Genomic DNA, 18,833 nt, shown 5'->3' on the forward strand with positions numbered 1-18,833 from the left:
GAAGCTCCTGTGGAGTGCAGAGAGTATGATGCCCAGTAAATCATGTTGGAGGGTGAGTGGCGGATGATGAAAGCTGGACAAAAAGATTTTCACTTGCTGAGCAGGGAACTCATGAAAGCAAATTTTTTTTTTTTTGAAACATAAGTCATTCCGGTATGTGTGTGAATGTGAGTGCATGCACACATGTGTGCATGAAAGAGAAAGAGGGAAAGCGGGGTGAGGAAGTGTCAAGTCAATTATCGGAAGGCAGAAGTAGCAAGCTTATCGAAGGCAGGTAGTAATAAAGTCTGAAGTTAAGATGACGACAGAGACATAATGACTAAAGGTCATAAAGATATTTTCTAAGACAGGAATGGCTGAACTTGACAGCATTGAAACACAAAAAGGAGAGGCTCCACAGCTTTTGGATTGGGAGACCATTGTTATTTATGTTGGGTGATCTCCTAGTTCCTTCCAAGTGGCCAGCAGTTGAAGGGAATTGTTTCTGGTCATTATTCATGTGACTGGGAAAAAAATGTCAGCTTCTGAGTGGATCTACTCATTGTTCCATCAAAGAGAAAGGAATACTAAGATATAAGTGAGGAATCCTTGCACCTTTGGATTTCCATGCCCAGACTTACTTGATTACAGTTTGTGTTCTCTCACGAAGACAGATTCAGTTGGACTTGAAGGAAAGCTTACCTTTAGGGAAGAAAAGATAAGTGAAATAAATCCTCAGTGAAATAAAGTTGGTAGAAGTCTGGGGTATAAACATTGCTGGGTTATTATTTGTGGAAGAACATTAGTTTCCTTTAACAAATAATTTCCAAATTCAGAATTATTTCTGAAAAAGCATTTGCATCTTTTTCTACATATGCATGGTTAACCTTTGAATAATATGGGATATACAGGCGTCAACTCCCCTGTGCCATCAAAAACCCACATATACTTTTTAACTCCCCACTGAATTTAACAATAGCCTACTGTTGACTGGAAGCCTTACTGATACATAGTCAACACATATCTTGTATGTTATATATATTATATGCTGTTTTCTTAAAATAAACTAGGCTAGAGAAAATGCAATTAATTATAATAAGAAAACACACTGACAGTACGTACTGCATCTGTTGGAAAAACTTGTGTATAAGTAGACCCCTGCAATTTGAACCCATGTTGTTGGAGGGTCTACTGTATAGTTGTAAATATCTGTAGAAGTGTATATATCAAAATCAATTCCAAACACATCCAAGAGTTGCAAAACACATCCCTATATCTTCATGCAGTCTTATAAAAAGTAGTTAATCATAATTTTATTGAAAATACAGCCAATTAGTACACATCAGTAGTGAAGCAAATAGAATCCAGCACTAGAATCCAGGTACCACCAACTATGAGTTTGTTCCATTTCAGGCTTCAGCAAATTAGTGAAGTCTGAATTCAATTTGGCTGCCTACTTCAAGCCCCTGATCAATACAGACTAAAAAGAATTGACAGAGTTTTCCACTCTTCAAACCAGATCACCTAAATTTAAAGAGAGAAGTACCGCTTGGAGGAGCAAGTAACAGTAGCACCTGGCTTGAGGTGTGGTGTGGAGGAAATGGTACACTGAAAAACATAAGAGTCACTACCCCCGGGTTCCCGAGTCCATCTCTGTCATAAATCAGCTATGTGATCGTGAATGAGGACTTCACATCTCTCTGCCTCAGTTTCCTCACTTGTAAAATGGGAGAGTTAAAAATGATCATCTCCATGGGTAGAAATCTGATAGCATTTTTAGTGAGATCATGATTCTCCTGCAAACCAGTAGTTAGCCTAAGAGTCATGACATAAAACACCAAAGCAAGTACTGTCCTTTGTCTGGGCACAGTGTCCTGACCCTTCAGCACACATTAAACACATGCTATGGTTCCTCCCTGCTCCCTCTGTGCATGGACCTTGCTTTCCCCAGTGCTACCATCATGACTTCCCTTTTAGACTCCAAACTCTGCCCTCCTCTGTCCATGTATGCACATGTCTTATATTTTCCCCCATTACATTGGTATCCTTTTATCTCCCAATACACTATAAGGTCTTTGCAGTTGAGACCATGCCTTGTATTTTCTTGTATTCTCTACACTATCTGATGTAGCATCAAACATACAGCAGGTGTTGGGCCAAACCCTGTGAGCAGGTGGGTCTGGTTAAATAACGGACAATTTTCACTCAAAGAACTTTTGGTCTAATAGACCAACAGAAATCCCAACAAGAAATCATCAAATATGATATATGAAAAAGTAATGCCTGGGTAATTATGAGAACATATATTTCTTTTTTTAAGTATCAAGACCTTAGTATGTACTCTTGAAACAGCCCATTCTATCATATATATGAGAATACAGTAGCACTGACTTTCAATGTTGGCATGAGAAAGGTCCCTTCTTTTTAAAATCCTTTAAGCTGGAGTGAGGAAAAAAGATAAACGGGCAGGGGGCATATGCAAGCACACACATGTGGGAAAAACATTGTCTTCCTTTCTATTTGTAAAATCACTTTCTACTGTTCTCCTAGATAAACTCTGACACCTAAGAAAGGAAACAACTGCTACAATTGAATTACTGCATGTCTAGAGGGAATAGCAGAAGAGTCAGTGCCTTTGGCTATGTGGACTTTAAGAAAGCCAGATTCCATATTTCCTTACACTTGATAACTTAAAAGGGATTTGGGATTTGCTTTGACATACCTGCATAAAAAGGAATCGTCTAAGTTCTCATGTCATGGCAAAAGAATGACTTACAGTTGGCAGGGACCTATGAGATGCTCCAGCACAATGACCTTGAAAGACCCTCGATCCACACCCAAGAAGCAGACACCAAGCCTCCACTGGATGCAAGTTGCAAGAGGTTTATTGGTTACACAGGCGCCTGCGGACGCATCAGCCTTTGTGGGCTGAGCGCGCCAGGCTAGGTTGGGGAGCAGATTATATAGGGCAGGGTTGGGGTGGCGGGAAGCGAGCTTACAGAAGCAGATGCTTGGTTACAGGAATCTGATTGGTAAATTTAAATCAAGCATTGTCAGGCACTGGGTTTAAGGCAAGGACACAACGGTTTGTTCTGGTGGGCCTTGGCTCAGCACTCTGGAAAGTCCCAGGTACACTCTATTCCTCATTTGTCTTTTCTCTTGACAGACCGGGTGATCACAGACAATAGACATCCTGGTATGTGTTGCCATCCGGCTATGGGGACAATCAAGCCTTCAGCAAGGGGAGAGGGGGTCTGTGGGGACATCAGGTTACTTAAGCCTTTAGCAAGGGGAGAGGGGTCTTTCCACCTCATCTGTGGAAGAAGTTATGAGGACCCTCTTAGGTTTATATACATTTTATCATTTCCTACTTAACAAAATTCTATTTAAAATGACCTGCTCATTAATGCCATAAAAGGGACTTCTATCCAAATATTATCATATTAACTGTCATATTAACTATGTAAAAAAAAATAAAATAAAAAAGAATGGGAACACTGAAACTTAAGCTCTAGACTCATACACACCTGTGTTCTAATCCCAGGGAGACCCTTACTAGGAGCCTGGACCACTGACCTGAAGTCTTTATACATTTGTTCACTTTCCCTATTAAATGAGAGATGCTCTAGTTTCTACCTTAAATGATACCACACATACAACCCAAAACAGTGCCATACACGTTGTCAGTGCCCATTTCAGTTTCAATCTTAAGACAGTTATGGTTTATTTTTCCATTCTTATTATTTAAAAAATGTAAGATAGATTCTTAAATCTGATAGTTTGATAGCACATTCATGTACAATACAGGACAGGGAAAAAAGTGAATATATCTATGGAATACAATAAATGTGGGGAAAATGTTGATAACTTTTATTGAACATGATGACATTTACCCCAAGATTATTCTCAGAATAACACAATTCCAGGCCACATTCTTAACACCCATATTTTCAAAGATAACGTTCTCTGAAGATAATCACTTATTGTCAGAAAAGGATAAGTGGAACTGACCAGTCCTTTTCAGCCCTTCCCCAGCCCTCTTCTGTCTCCCGTCAAACATACAGCATCCAACTAAACCAACCATCAAACAAAGCAAACCACTCGTATAATGACTTCAGACTGAATGGTGACATTTTCAGCTAATGAATGTTTAAAGCAAATAAATATGCATATTCTCTAGAATGTGTAAAATCTTTCCAAGCACCAAATTCCCTCCCCAATGTTTAAGTAACCTGATGTCCCCACAGACCCCCTCTCCCCTTGCTGAAAGAGGCTTTGCGATGCCAACCGACGTGTATTAGGGCATTGGAATTGAGAGAAAAAGGGGCCTTAGAAATATTTCTGTGAATTTCTCATTGAAGTCACTCTAAAGTTTCTTTCAGCAATGCAAGTGATGGATGAGGAATTTTAAGATTTATTGAGATTACTGAGGTGCCTGGGTGGTTCAGTCACCTAAGTGTCTGACTCTTGTTTTCATTCAGGTCATGATCTCAGGGTCCTGATATCTAGCCCCCCACTGAGCCTAGAGCCTCCTCAAGATTCTCTCTCTCTCCCTCTGCCTTCCCTGCTACATGTGCATGCATGCTCTCTCTAAAAAATGAAGTACTAAAATAAAATAAGATTTTTTAACCCTGTTTTTTTAATTTTTTATTTTTTATAAACATATATTTTTATCCCCAGGGGTACAGGTCTGTGAATCGCCAGGTTTACACACTTCACAGCACTCACCAAAGCACATACCCTCCCCAATGTCCATAATCCCACACCCTTCTTCCAACCCCCCTTCCCCCAGCAACCCTCAGTTTGTTTTGTGAATAAAATAAGATTTATTGTGATCACTGCCCTGCTTTACTTTCAAATTAGTGTGATACAACATTAAGATTGGGTCACTTGGAAACCTCATCTACTCAAGTTGCAGAATTTAAGGAAAGAAATGAAAACTAAATATATAAATTGCTTTATAGTTCTAAGCTATATAGTTATAAGAAAAAGAACTAGCATATTTAAAGTTAAACTATTTGGTATCACTTATATTCAGAGAATGGAAGATAACCTTGAAACACATAATAGAGTTCAATTTTATCAATGCTGCTGTTAACTTTTTCTATACAGACATCCAGAAAACCTGAATGAAGAATTAAGTCATTTCTTTCTGAACTTATAATCACTTTTAGCAATCGTATCCTTGAATTTTCTAAGAAGAGACCCAATAAAGCTTATTATCAAGTGAGATCAATGCATGACAAAGAGCCAAATATATATATAAAAGGCAGTGAATAAAAAGAATATGTAGTAGTGTAGTAAATTTCTAACAGTCTTTCTTCAGAACTCATTATGGTGCATAGACGTCATTTACTCTCTCTAATTTGTTTTAAAAATACTTTGGGAATTCATTTGGCCTTTAACAGATCTGAAAACAGGCTTTGAGTCACACTGAAGAAAGATCGGGATTTCACAAAGATTACAAGAGTTTAGATATACTCAGAGAAGGACGGTTGAACATAGAAAGAATGAACTTCTTCCAATGGGAGAAAACCTCGTGCTTTGTTTTGACTAAGAGATCCAGGCAGGGAATTGTTAAAAAGACAAACTCAGGTAGAGTGTTGGCCTTCACTTAAAATTCTGTAACTTCTACATGGAATCGTTCTTTTCAATCAGATTTAAAAAAAAAAAAAAAAAAAAGATCAATGATGAATTTAACCTACCAACATTGCAAATTCAACCATCTACTTTATTATATTGACAAATGTTAACTAACTGTACATATATCATAGATTAACTAAAAAAAAGTTCTGAGACCACATGAAGACATTTGCCCAGGCAGAAATTTATCAGTGAGTGAAAAGCAAAGGTGTGACCATGGAACCCTCCACCTCCTTGTGTACGGAGCTCCAATGTCACTCTATCTCTATTCTCCAGGAAGAGATTCAACAGGTGACAGAAAACAAGAATGTAATCAACAGGTGACAGAAGGCAAATAGCACTGCTCCTGGCAGTCTGTCAAATCAGAAATTCATTTATATGTGTGACAAGTCCTCCACCTCAGAACTCTTGGCGGGAATGATTTGATTGGCACCAATTATTCTACGGCCATGGATGCCTTCTATGTGGCTTCCCCGGGGCCTCCTCCCTTGGACAGAGACAAAGTCTACCAGTTGCATTTCTCCCACAAGCTTAGGAAAACAATGGCTGCCTTTCCCCACACAGCACAGAGAGTTCAAATACCTCTGAGACATACTCCACTTTGCTTCGTAGGTAAGAGCACAGTCTTGCTGGCAGTTTAATGGTAGGCTACCTGACTTCCTGATGATTGGAAACATTCACTTTCTACCCTGGCTACTGAAAAACTTTCCTTTTGTACTCGTACATAAGAAACTAACTAAATCCTGTTTTAGTACTGGCTTACATGTAGTCTTGTTAGCTGCATGTAATAAAACAGACCAAACAGCTAACATGTATTCGTTTCAGGAATCAAGTGAATTGCTGAGTGTCTGAAACTATAAAATAGCTTAAATAATATTTTATAGGTTATATAACAGAGTATGTATTATCTTATATCATCTATTTTCATCCTCTCAAGGATGAAAATTGATGATTACAAGGATTAAAGTTGATCTGTATCTATTATCATTAAATTGATTGGAGAGACTTTTCAAAAGTCTTTTCAAAAGCTTACTTGGTCTCCTTGTATGAAACACACATTAATTGGGGCCTGCAGTGATCCAAGAACCACACGAGGCCTTGGGAATATAACAAAGACTAGAAAATGGCATTCACCCTCAAGTTTTCCTAGATTCTTTAACCCACTGAATCCCATACTTCTAAATTTTTGAAATTCATAAATGTGTGAGCGTGTGTTTGCATAAAATTCCTTAATAAGTAGGATTACAATGATAAAATGCACACAAAGTTTAGAGTAGGAAAAAGAAGGAAGTATCCTTTATTTTAATTTAAAATTGGAAATATATATATATACGAACAAGTTACCTCCATCGTAAGTGTGACGCAGTGTACAAATTCGGCTATTTCCAATCAACAGGAAATAGATTAATTAAAGGAAGAATGATTCTGGAGACCCTGGACAGAATTTTCAGCTTATTTCCAAACATACTTCCAAGTATAAGGAAATTTAGGCAAATATTCGGAGGCATTTTATCCAACTTCCCAGAAAGTAGGTCCCTCCCATCGGTTAATTCATGAATCCACAAAGGACTTGGTGCATTTTGGTTCCACTTACATTTTTTTCCCCACTTACTTTTTTTTTTTTTTTTTTTTTATAATTTTTTATTTTTTATAAACATATATTTTTATCCCCAGGGGTACAGGTCTGTGAATCACCAGGTTTACACACTTCACAGCACTCACCAAAGCACATACCCTCCCCAATGTCCATAATCCCACCCCCTTCTCCCAAACCCCCTCCCCCCAGTAACCCTCAGTTTGTTTTGTGAGATTAAGAGTCACTTATGGTTTCTCTCCCTCCCAATCCCATCTTGTTTCTTTTATTCCTCTCCTACCCACTTAAGCCTCCATGTTGCATCACCACTTCCTCATATCAGGGAGATCATATGATAGTTGTCTTTCTCTGCTTGACTTATTTCGCTAAGCATGATTCTCTCTATATACACAATGGAATACTATCCCCACTTACTTTTAACAGTGATGACAAGGTTTCAGAGCCTGACAATTTCAAAATGACTTCTTCAGATAGTATTTCAAGTTTGTGAAAACACTGGCTTTAAAAAATTAGGGGCACTTGGGTGGCTCAGTTGGTTAAGCAGCTCCCTTCTGCTCAGATCATGATCCCTGGGTCCTGAGATTGAGTCCCACATTGGGCTCTCAGTTCAGCAGAAAGCTTGCTTCTCCCTCTCTCTCTGCCTACTGCTCTGCCTAGTTGCACTCTCTCTCTATCTCTCTGTCAAATAAATAAGTAAAATCTTTAAAAAATAATAAAAAAATAAAAAATTAGATAATGATTCTCAAATCAGATCTGAATTTTAATGTGACATGCTGTTGAGTCAGATTTTTAAAATTGATCTTTAAATATACAAGAGTTCCTTTAATTTAATAATTTTGATTTCTATGCACTAAAATCTGATATTTACAGGCTGTTTTTAAAGAAATCATTTTCATACATAACATTTGAGTCTTATGAAACCTGTGGAATGTTAAAAACTAAAGCAGGTATAATTATATCTGTTTTATCAAAGAAAACCCTAATGTTTCTAAAAATTAAATGATTAATCATCATCAAAACAATGTTTTATTGTTTTTGCACTACAGACAATCCTATTTCCCATCAGTTCTTTCTTACTATATCATATGTAAAAGTTTATTTCAATAACTGTCATAATTTGGACAAAGCCATGCTAAAATGGACTATGTGTTTTTCATAAGGACAAAATTTATGAAGACTGACAAAGTCTGTAGGATGTTTCAATTTCCTAAAACGCATCAGTCTAACAGAGAAATGATCACATGTGAATTATATATATATCATGAAAGCAAATCGTCTGAGGATAGCTACAGGCAAAATTTCCTAAGCTTCCATTTTTTGTAAAACTACTCCTTTCAAATAAGTACAACTCTTTTTTTTTTTTTTTTTTTTTTAAATTGAGCTCATTCGCTGGTGTTCCCTTAACTCTTTCTAGTTGATCTGATTTATCCATCTGGTGAACATCTACATTATTAAAATATTTTCCTTCCAGTATGAGAAAGTAAAGCAAGTTTGTCTGTTTGTTTTCCTCTGCCATCTTCCATTTTTAGTAGAGGGGGAGAACAAGTGTGGGAAGAGGAAGAGGACCCAGGGGAAAAGTGGAAGAATGAGAAAGGAGAAAGAGACAAAGAAGAGTGATCCCCCCTGGAGACAGCAGCTCTAGTGTGTCTGGCTCCAAACTGTGAGCTGTGGAAACTCATCCACCACCATTCACGTGGTCACTACTGTGACTGGTTGCCCCTGAGGTGGTCCAAGGCAATGGCCCTAAATGGTAATAAAATTGTAACCCATATTACACACACACACACACACTGTGCCTATCAGGGATATCCACAAGCAACAGCCTAGTGTTCCTGTCATCTGGCCGAATTTTATCCATCCCCTGTGTTGCACTGCATGCTTGATCCAAGTAGAGTGAGGTGGTATATGCGTACACAAAGGAGAATTGCCCCCCAAATCCGCGTTTGTGTGTTGCTTTTCTGGACCGTTTACGTAGACCAGGTTTCATTTACAATCTGAGTGTGAGGGAGAACTGGCTGTGCTAACATGTCACGGAGGTACATTAATTGACAGAAGACAATAAGAAACAGTGACATTAAATAGTGCAATCACACCTAAGGGCTCCTGAGACAAAAGGGGAAATTACTCCATCCATATCTTGAGGAAACGTATTAAGAATAAAAAAGTACATATTCCCCAGTAAAACAAGGACTCTATGCTATAAATTCAAATTTAGTAACTGCTGCTAATGAGGTTGTTTACATTTGTACTGTCACTTTGATATCAAGACACATCACAGAAAGGAACAGATCTGTTTGTAATGTGTGATACAACCTTAGCAGCAACTCTCCATGGTGCTCTTGGAGGTCCACACATCCAAGTGTGCACTGAGCCACGTAAAGGGGATATTTCAGAGAAGCCATATTTAATCAGCCTTAATGGACGTTTTGGTTATAGTTAAATCATAATCATCACCACCAGCTGCTCAAATTGTGTCCATCCAGCATACATTTATGGAATGCCTACTGTGTACTTCAGACAAAACTTGCTTTTAGTAATGCTCTAGAATCACATGTTGAGAGGAGTGTTCCTTTTAGGAAATTACTTCATAATGATACGGAATGACAAACCAGTACCCTTAAAGAGTAAATGGACCTTTAGGAAGTAATTTTGTCATCTCGTCCAGAAGAAATTTCAAATAATGGTGGCCATGGGCACTTACCTGACACCGACTTCACAACTCTACCATATTTCATATACTCATGACTACCGTACGGATCATTTCTTTCTTTCACAGATGGAACAAAGGGAAGTGCCTCATATTTTAATCATCTCAAAAGTTGTGGCTACCCAAGCCAAATATATAAATATAAATATGTTTTTATATATACATTTATAATACATGCATGTGTTTTAGAATTTATGATAAATATATATGTTATATATATATAACACATATATAAATATATATATTTATATATATATAAAACACATATAAAAGTTGGTTCACAATTTATAAATTGAGTCAAATTATACAATTTATATGTAAATTATTCTATTAAAACCTATTTTTCTTATCAACAGTGTTATGACAGTTTCAACTTATACGGATTACATATTTAAATCAGAATTAAAGTGACAGTTATAGTCAACTGAAAAAAATTCCATAGAAGATCATAAAATACCCAATATATATGGTTTTTCAATATATTATCTAGTCTATTAATATATGTATGAACATACATATAGTATTATGAATATATAGTTCCATGGAGAGAGCTCATATTCAGAAATTATTTAAGAGGTTTTCTATTCTCAACTTGTTCATTCTTATTTATAATCATCCTCATCCTCTTCTGTACTGTGCTTTATCAGGCCTCCAACCCTTCATTAGTCAATACTTCTCTAGGGCTTTCAACTGCTTTACTAGACTACTACAAAGCCATCACTAATCAATTACCTGAAGAATGAATTTCTCTTCTTTGCCAAGCTGAGAATTCATTAAAATTCTTGTCTCTTTTTTTCATAAATTTTAAAATCATGCATCGACTCTTTCAAGCTCATTAAGTTCCCCAGACTATGCTGCATGAACTGTTTCTTCTCCCTCTCCCTTGCCTTCCGCCCTTTTTCTCTCTTGTCTGTACAGCTGCATCTGATGGGTTGATGCTGGAACCTAATAGGAGTCCCTGAACTATACCACAGTAACAACTCCATTTATATAAAGTGGTGGGTTTCTGTTTGGTTTGGTCTGGGTTGGGTTGGGTTTTTTGTTTGTTTATTTGTCTTTTGTTTTCTTAAAGCGTTCTTTCTTGAGTCATTGATATGAAGAAAGACTCCCTTTCCTTTTTATTTTTTCTTTTTCAGTCTTTTAGCAGATAGAGGCAGGGAAAATTCTAGGCAGAGGGGCCTTTGACACCAGTGTCCCACAGAATCTTCCGGCTTTCCATCACACTTATAATAAATTCCAATTCCTTATCATGTCCCTGAAGGTCCCACAGGCTCTGTGCATTGAAGGAAGCTCACACCAAGCATCTCCTCCAAATCCAGCCACAGTGACCTACTTTCTATTCCTGGATTGGCCCAATTGTTGGCCCTTCAAATCTTTACACTAACTGTTCCCATCACTTCTTAGATCCAGGGTCACCGCCTCAGAAAGGATTTCCCAGACCATCCAATGTAAACTTGACTCCCATACTCCTCAGGCATTATCCTATAACCCCATTCACTGTCTTCTTACCATAACCTGTACTGCTTTTAAACTGATTATTTAGAATGCATATCCATCCCCCAGTTAGAATGCAAATCCCCAAAGCCATATGTGTCCTTCAACTGCAGCATCCTAGAATCTGGAATATTATCTATAAAAGTGGCACAGAATAAATAGGAGTTGAGTGAATAAATTGGCTAATAAGATGAATGTTCTCAACTGGACATTCATCATGATTTATGTCTTAAATCACTTAAATCACTTCCTAGGCCCTCCCACTGATAAGATCTACCTCAGATATGGCAAAAAGAGACTTGCGTGAGCATGTCACCCAGCTCATATTGCTTTTCCCATCAATCTCCATCTTCATCTACCCAAATCTTCATCTTCCCAATCTTCATCTACCCAAAGACTGGATTTTCAAGGACCAATTTAGCCTGTGTCCAGGACCAAGTTTTACTGAACTATGAGATTTTATGACAACCTCTCAAAGTTCATCGGCATATAAATAAATACTAATTTCCTCACTGCCTCCCTTGTTCCTCTGTATATTTCTGCATGCTGTTCTTCACTTAACACCCAGAAAAAGCCTTTTATTCATGACTCTCCAGTCCATGTTTTTCCTCTTTTCAAATAATAAGAATAAATACACACACACACACACACACCCAAAAACAAAAACAAACAAAAAAACAAACCAAATCTGGATTTAAAGAGAGACTATTCAGGGCGCCTGGGTGGCTCAGTGGGTTAAGCCGCTGCCTTCGGCTCAGGTCATGATCTCAGAGTCCTGGGATCGAGTCCCGCATCAGGCTCTCTGCTCAGCAGGGAGCCTGCTTCCTCCTCTCTCTCTGCCTCTCTACTTGTGATCTCTGTCTGTCAAATAAATAAAATCTTAAAAAAAAAAAAAAAGAGAGAGACTATTCAAAAAGATTGTAGCAATAATAGAAGGGAGCTACTGAAATGGGAAGAAATCTCAGGCTGTAAAGTCTGCAAACAAATACAGAGCTCAAGCTGAAAGGAGATTGTCTTTTATGGAAAGGAGTGAAGAAGACTAGAAAGAAACAGGTGTGGATGAGCCCCTGGTTTGACTGGACAAGTTGAGCAGCAGAGGTCATTAGGGAGGAGATATTCTAAATCCCAATGTTTAACCTTAGGGGTAAGTCAAGGTCAGCATCCTGGCAAGAAGAGGGACACTTAACTAAAATTTGATCAAGTTAAATTAACAGGCATTTTGTTTTCATTGGTCAGTGGGATAAACAGTTCAGCTGATCATTTGAGACAAAGAATGGGAAATGGAGAGGAGGGTCAGTGCCTGGCTTTGCCCTGAGTAAACAAGGACATCTTCCGCAGGTCTTATCTACGTCCTGAGGGAAGGGTAGTTCTTCGCAGTAAGCTGGAAAAGTGGGTGGATTTGTTTTTAACCATCACTGATTCCCAGGATCACAGGGCTCAGATAAAGTTTAATATGGTTACTCCCTGTGGGTTTCTAATTCCAAGTAAAACTTAGTATCTTCTGTGATCTACAAGGCCCTATGTGATCTGACTTCCACCAGTTCTGAGTTATGTCCAACGCATCTCACCTATGCCCATTGGCCTCATAAGTAAGTTTCCATGCTAGGCATGCTCCTGCTCCAAGCCTTCTGGACTTGTTCAACCTCTGGCTGAATATCTTAGAGAATAAGATATTTCTCTCTCATTGCCTTCACGTGTCTACCCAAATGTCATCGTTTTACAAAGCCTCTCTTGACCACCTTACATAACAAAATAACTCTTCTCATAATAAACCATCCTTCAAACTCCTGATCCTGTTACATTTTACCCCATGGCTCTTATCACAATTGTATCAGCTTTGGCTGTTTTTGTGTTGGTCTCTCTTCACTGAAATATAAGCTCAAGAGGGCAGGTACTCTACTCCTTCTACTCACTGCTGTATCATTACTATCTACAATTATTTGTTAATGACTGAATGAGTGAGCAAAGGATTAAATGAACGAATGAACAAACAAATGGATAAAAATAATTATATTGTCTCAGACTGGGAAATTTTGTTGAAAAAATCATTAGTGTTTAAGAAACGATTTCTCTTGGGAGCCTAGGGGAAAGGAGGACCAAAATGAGGGACCCTAAAATGAAGAGGGTCATAAAACTCTGCATTCAATTCCTAGCATTAGAAGCCACTAAAGAAATGTATAACTTATTACAATTTAAATGAAACCAGTGGTAAAATTGATACAAGTTCCTGGTTCTCTATCCATCAGTCTATAATATCACATTGGCATGGACCCAGTCTTCAGAGAGAGATATGGCACCTATAGGCTATAGATGGAAATGTTAAGGGAATCTCTAAATATATTGAAAACCAGAAAGGGAGAATAGTAATTAATTATGTTGTTAGAATAAATACATGATTTGTGTTCCAAATATAAACAGACTGGATTAATCAAATGTCATACTGACATTTCTAATAATGATTGAACTGTGCAAATTCCATTAGTGAGCTATACCTGCCGATAGAAAAGTTATAGAGGATCAATTAAACAAACAAGAAATTATCTCCCCCCACCCCCAACAGTCTATGTATCTTCCTGTTTGCAGTGGTGCCTGGATCCTTTGAAAATTAAATAGACATTTGCATAAGATTAATAACTCCTCCCCTTCTTCCTTACACCCCCAAATCACTCTGTCGCTTAATACCCTAGAGTTATCTAATATCTTTGAAAAAGAGAGGCTTTTAATGAAAACAGCAAATCAAAAATGGCTTAATATGTCAGAAAAGATCACAGCATTCTAACACAAAGACCTCTGTATTAATAAACACACCTGCAATGTTTCCAAGATTAATGAGAAATATCTTGGCGGAACTCCTTTCAGCAGTGAATTTGTCTGGTTTATACTTATAGATCATCTTAAAATCGCCTGCTTGAGCATAGACAATGATACCATAAATATGTATTTGAAAAGAAATTTAAATTTGAGGGAGGCAATATCCATTCATTAAAGTGGAGGAAACAAATGCATTACAATGAATCTCAGGTAAATGAAAAGAGCTGAATATAGAGCTATGAAAGCGTCTCTTATATTTGTGAGTTTGAGGATATTATTATTCGAAGTTAGGCTATACTTCAGTTGATTTCTTCAGAGGTACCCTTATCTGAGGGTTTAATGGGAGTCAGTTCAATTCCCATAAACTAATACTCTTACAGCTGAGGAACCTCAAGTTAAAATTGCTGGATCAAATGTGGGATTTTGCTATAGCATGGGAAGGCTGAGCTGGCAAGGCCATCATGCAAGCTCCTAGATTTTATCAGCCATGGGTAGTCATTGTTGTTCTGCTCAGGCCCTTCTGGTCTTACAGGGAACTAAATTAAGTACAGAGATGCTCCAGAAACCTTTTCAGGGAAGATTCCTTTTAATAAGCACAACAATATCAAAATTCCACTGGTATTCTTCAAAGAGCTGGAGCAAATAATCCAAAAATTTATATGGAATCAGAAGAGACTCCAAATCGCTAAGAAAATGTTGAAAAACAAAAATAAAACTGGGGGCATCACGGTACCTGATTTCGAGCTTTATTACAAAGCTGTGATCACCAAGACAGCATGGTACTGGCATAAAAACAGACACATAGACCAGTGGAACAGAGTAGAGAGCCCAGATATGGACCCTCAACTCTATGGTCAATTAATCTTCGACAGAACAGGAAAAAATATACAGTGGGAAAAAGACAGTCTCTTCAATAAATGGTGCTGGGAAAACTGGAGAGCTATACGTAGAAGAATGAAACTCGACCATTCTCTTACACCGTACACAAAGATAAACTCAAAATGGATAAAAGACCTCAACGTGAGACAGGAATCCATCAGAGTCCTAGAGGAGAACATAGGCAGTAATCACTTCGATATCAGCCACAGCAACTTCTTTCAAGATATGTCTCCAAAGACAAAGGAAACAAAAGTGAAAATAAACTTTTGGGACCTCATCAAAATCAAAAGCTTCTGCACAGCAAAGGAAACAGTCAAAAAAACAAAGAGGCAACCCATGGAATGGGAGAAGATATTTGCAAATGACAGTACAGACAAAAGGTTGATATCCAGGATCTATAATGAACTCCTCAAACTCAACACACACGAAACAGGCAAACATATCAAAAAATGGGCAGAAGATACGAACAGACACTTCTCCAATGAAGACATACTAATGGCTATCAGACACATGAAAAAATGTTCATCATCACTAGCCCTCAGGGAGATTCAAATTAAAACCACATTGAGATATCACCATACACCAGTTAGAATGGCCAAAATTAACAAAACAGGAAACAACATGTGTTGGAGAGGATGTGGAGAAAGGGGAACCCTCTTACACCTCTTACACTGTTGGTGAGAATGCAAGTTGGTGCAGCCTCTTTGGAGAACAGGGTGGAGATTCCTCAAGAAATTAGAAATAGAACCTCCCTATGACCCTGCAATTGCACTCCTGGGTATTTACCCCAAAGATACAGATGTCGTGAAAAGAAGGGCCATCTGTACCCCAATGTTTATAGCAGCAATGGTCACTGTTGCCAAACTATGAAAAGAACCAAGATGCCCTTCAATGGACGAATGGATAAGGAAGATGTGGTCCATACACACTATGGAGTATTATGCCTCCATCAGAAAGGATGAATACCCAACTTTTGTAGCAACATGGACGGGACTGGAAGAGATTATGCTGAGTGAAATAAGTCAAGCAGAGAGAGTCAATTATCATATGGTTTCACTTATTTGTGAAGCATAACAAATATCATGGAGGACAAGGGGTGTTAGAGAGGAGAAGGGAGTTGGGGTAAATTGGAAGAGGAGGTGAATCATGAGAGACTATGGACTCTGAAAAACAATCTGAGGGGTTTGAAGTGGCGGGGAGGTGGGTGGTTGGCGGTTGGGGGTTGAAGTGGCAAGTAGGGGGTCACTTCTGGGATGGGGAGGTATAAACTGGAAAGGTGTGCGAACAGGCAGACACTAATACCCAGGTGGTGGGTATTATAGAGGGCACGGATTGCATGGAGCACTGGGTGTGGTGAAAAAATAATGAATACTGTTTTTCTGAAAATAAATAAACAAATTTAATAAAAAAAATAAGCACAACAATAAAGGAATGCAGACACTGAGAATGACATTGTTACAATGCCATTTATATGAAGTTCAAGAACAGGCAAAACTTAACTATGGTGATGAAATTCAGAGCAGAGGTAAAATAAGTTTGAAGGTAACCACAGCACATGTGTGCGTATGCACACACACATGGACGCACACGCACACAATGTCCACATCTTCACCTCTAGAACCTGTGAATGTGACCTTCTTTGGAAAAAGAGTCTTTACATATGTAATTAAATCTCTTGAGATGAGATTCATCCTGGATTATCCAACAGGGCTCTACATCCAATGACGAGGGTCAAAGACACACAGAGGAAAGACAGAGGAGAAGACGGTCATGGGAGATGGAGGTAGAGAATGGACTGAAGCAGCCACAAACCAAGAAATGCCCGCAGCCACCGGAAACTGGAAGAGGCAAGGGAGGATCCTCCCCTAGAGCGTTCGGAAGGAGTACACTCCTGTTGATGTCTTAATTTTGGCCTTCTGACCTCTAAAACCATAAAAGAATACATTCCTGTTACTTGAAACCCCCAAGTTTGAGGTCATTTGTTACAGAAGCCATCAAGTCCATTACACATTACACAGTAAACAAAAGCAGGGGGTCACTTCTGGGATGGGGAGGTATAAACTGGAAAGGTGTGCGAACAGGCAGACACTAAGAAGTGTAGAAATATTCTAGTCTTGACCGGGAGGTGGCTGCACGAGATATAGAGAGCCAAAACTTAAGGAGAGTACTTTATATACTTTGTTAGGTATAGGATACCCCTTGATACTCAAGTTAAACAACATAAAAGGAGGTGATTTTTAAAAACTGAAAATAAATGTTCAAAGTTTATTCTTTGCTTTTTAATAGATTAAAATACTCATAATAGTAAGTCATTAACAACATTTCAAACACTTAAGATGCTATCAAAAATAATACATTGGGAATGTGCATATTAAACAATGGACAGTCTATATTTAATCTTTAGGTCCATGAATCTTACATTAAAATCAGGTAAAAACAACTACAGATATTAAAATGAGGGCACATTTAAATATAAAATGAAAAAACAAGAGATTTTCTACATCTAGCATGTTTCATTAAATAGAAGTATCTCAGGGCATCTGGGTTTCTCAGGGGTGAAGCAACTAACTCTTGGTTTCAGCTCAGGTCATGATTTCAGGGTCATGAGATAGAGACCTACGTCAGGTTACATGCTGAATATGGAGCCTGCTTGAGATTCTCTCTCCTTCTCCTGCTGCTCTTCCCTTCTCACTCTTTCTTTCTTTCTCAAATAAATAAATAAATAAATAAAATTCTCATAGCCCATGAGTTTCTGAATAAAATAGGCTGCTATTTAATTATTTAATGGGAGTTAAAAATACCCTAAGTAAAAGATTGAATACTACTAAAAAACACACTGCCCATGCCTCTGTGGAGGAAGATTAGACATTCTCATTCATTATTGGTAGAAAAAAAATTAGTACAGCCTTTAGGGAGGGCAATTTGTCAATATCTGTCAGAAATATAAAAATGCATTACTCCTTGATGTAGGAATTGCATTTCTACGAAATATACCTCACATATATTCACACATGCAAAAAGAAGTTTGTATAGGTTATTGATTTCAATATTGTTGTAACAGGCAACGTTTAGAAAACCTAAATCTCCATAAGCATGAAACTGTTTGAATATATAACATTCCATCATGCAATGAAATGATTGAAGAAGCTCCTTTTATACTGGCATAGCAGGATTTACTATTAAGCTAAAAAAGGTAGAATGCAGAACAATCCCTGTAATATACTTTTTTTTTTTTTAACTTTTTATTTTTTATAAACATATATTTTTATCCCCAGGGGTACAGGTCTGTGAATCACCAGGTTTACACACTTCACAGCACTCACCAAAGCACATACCCTCCCCAATGTCCATAATCCCACCCCCTTCTCCCAAACCCCCTCCCCCCAGCAACCCTCAATATAGATTTCATGTATTTACTTGACAGAGAGATAGTGAGAGAGAGAGAGAGAGAGTACAAGAAGGGGGAGTGGCATACAGAGGGGGAGGATGAAGCAGACCCCTCACTGAGCAGCGACCCTGATGCAGGGCCCCATCCCAGGACCCTGGGATCATGACCTGAGCCAAAGGCAGATGCATAACCAGCTGAGCCGCCCACACACCCCAAAAGACTACTTTTTTAAAAGGATGCTCAGAGGCCCAGTTGTTGGCTTGTAGGGCTTGACTGGTAGAGTAATGTACAGAAGAAACATTTTGCAAAATATTCTGGTATCTTCTGAATTTGAACAT

At 38.2% G+C, this 18,833-nt stretch overlaps 1 protein-coding gene across 6 annotated transcripts in view; it reads left to right on the plus strand.

The window, feature by feature from the left end:
• Window positions 1–18,833, plus strand: part of GRIK1 (glutamate ionotropic receptor kainate type subunit 1) — a 382,552-nt gene that overhangs the window by 143,434 nt on the left and 220,285 nt on the right. The gene's annotated exons all lie outside the window — the stretch shown is intronic.

This window comes from Mustela nivalis (assembly GCF_964662115.1).
Source record: "Mustela nivalis genome assembly, chromosome: 1".
Taxonomy (NCBI): domain Eukaryota; kingdom Metazoa; phylum Chordata; class Mammalia; order Carnivora; family Mustelidae; genus Mustela; species Mustela nivalis.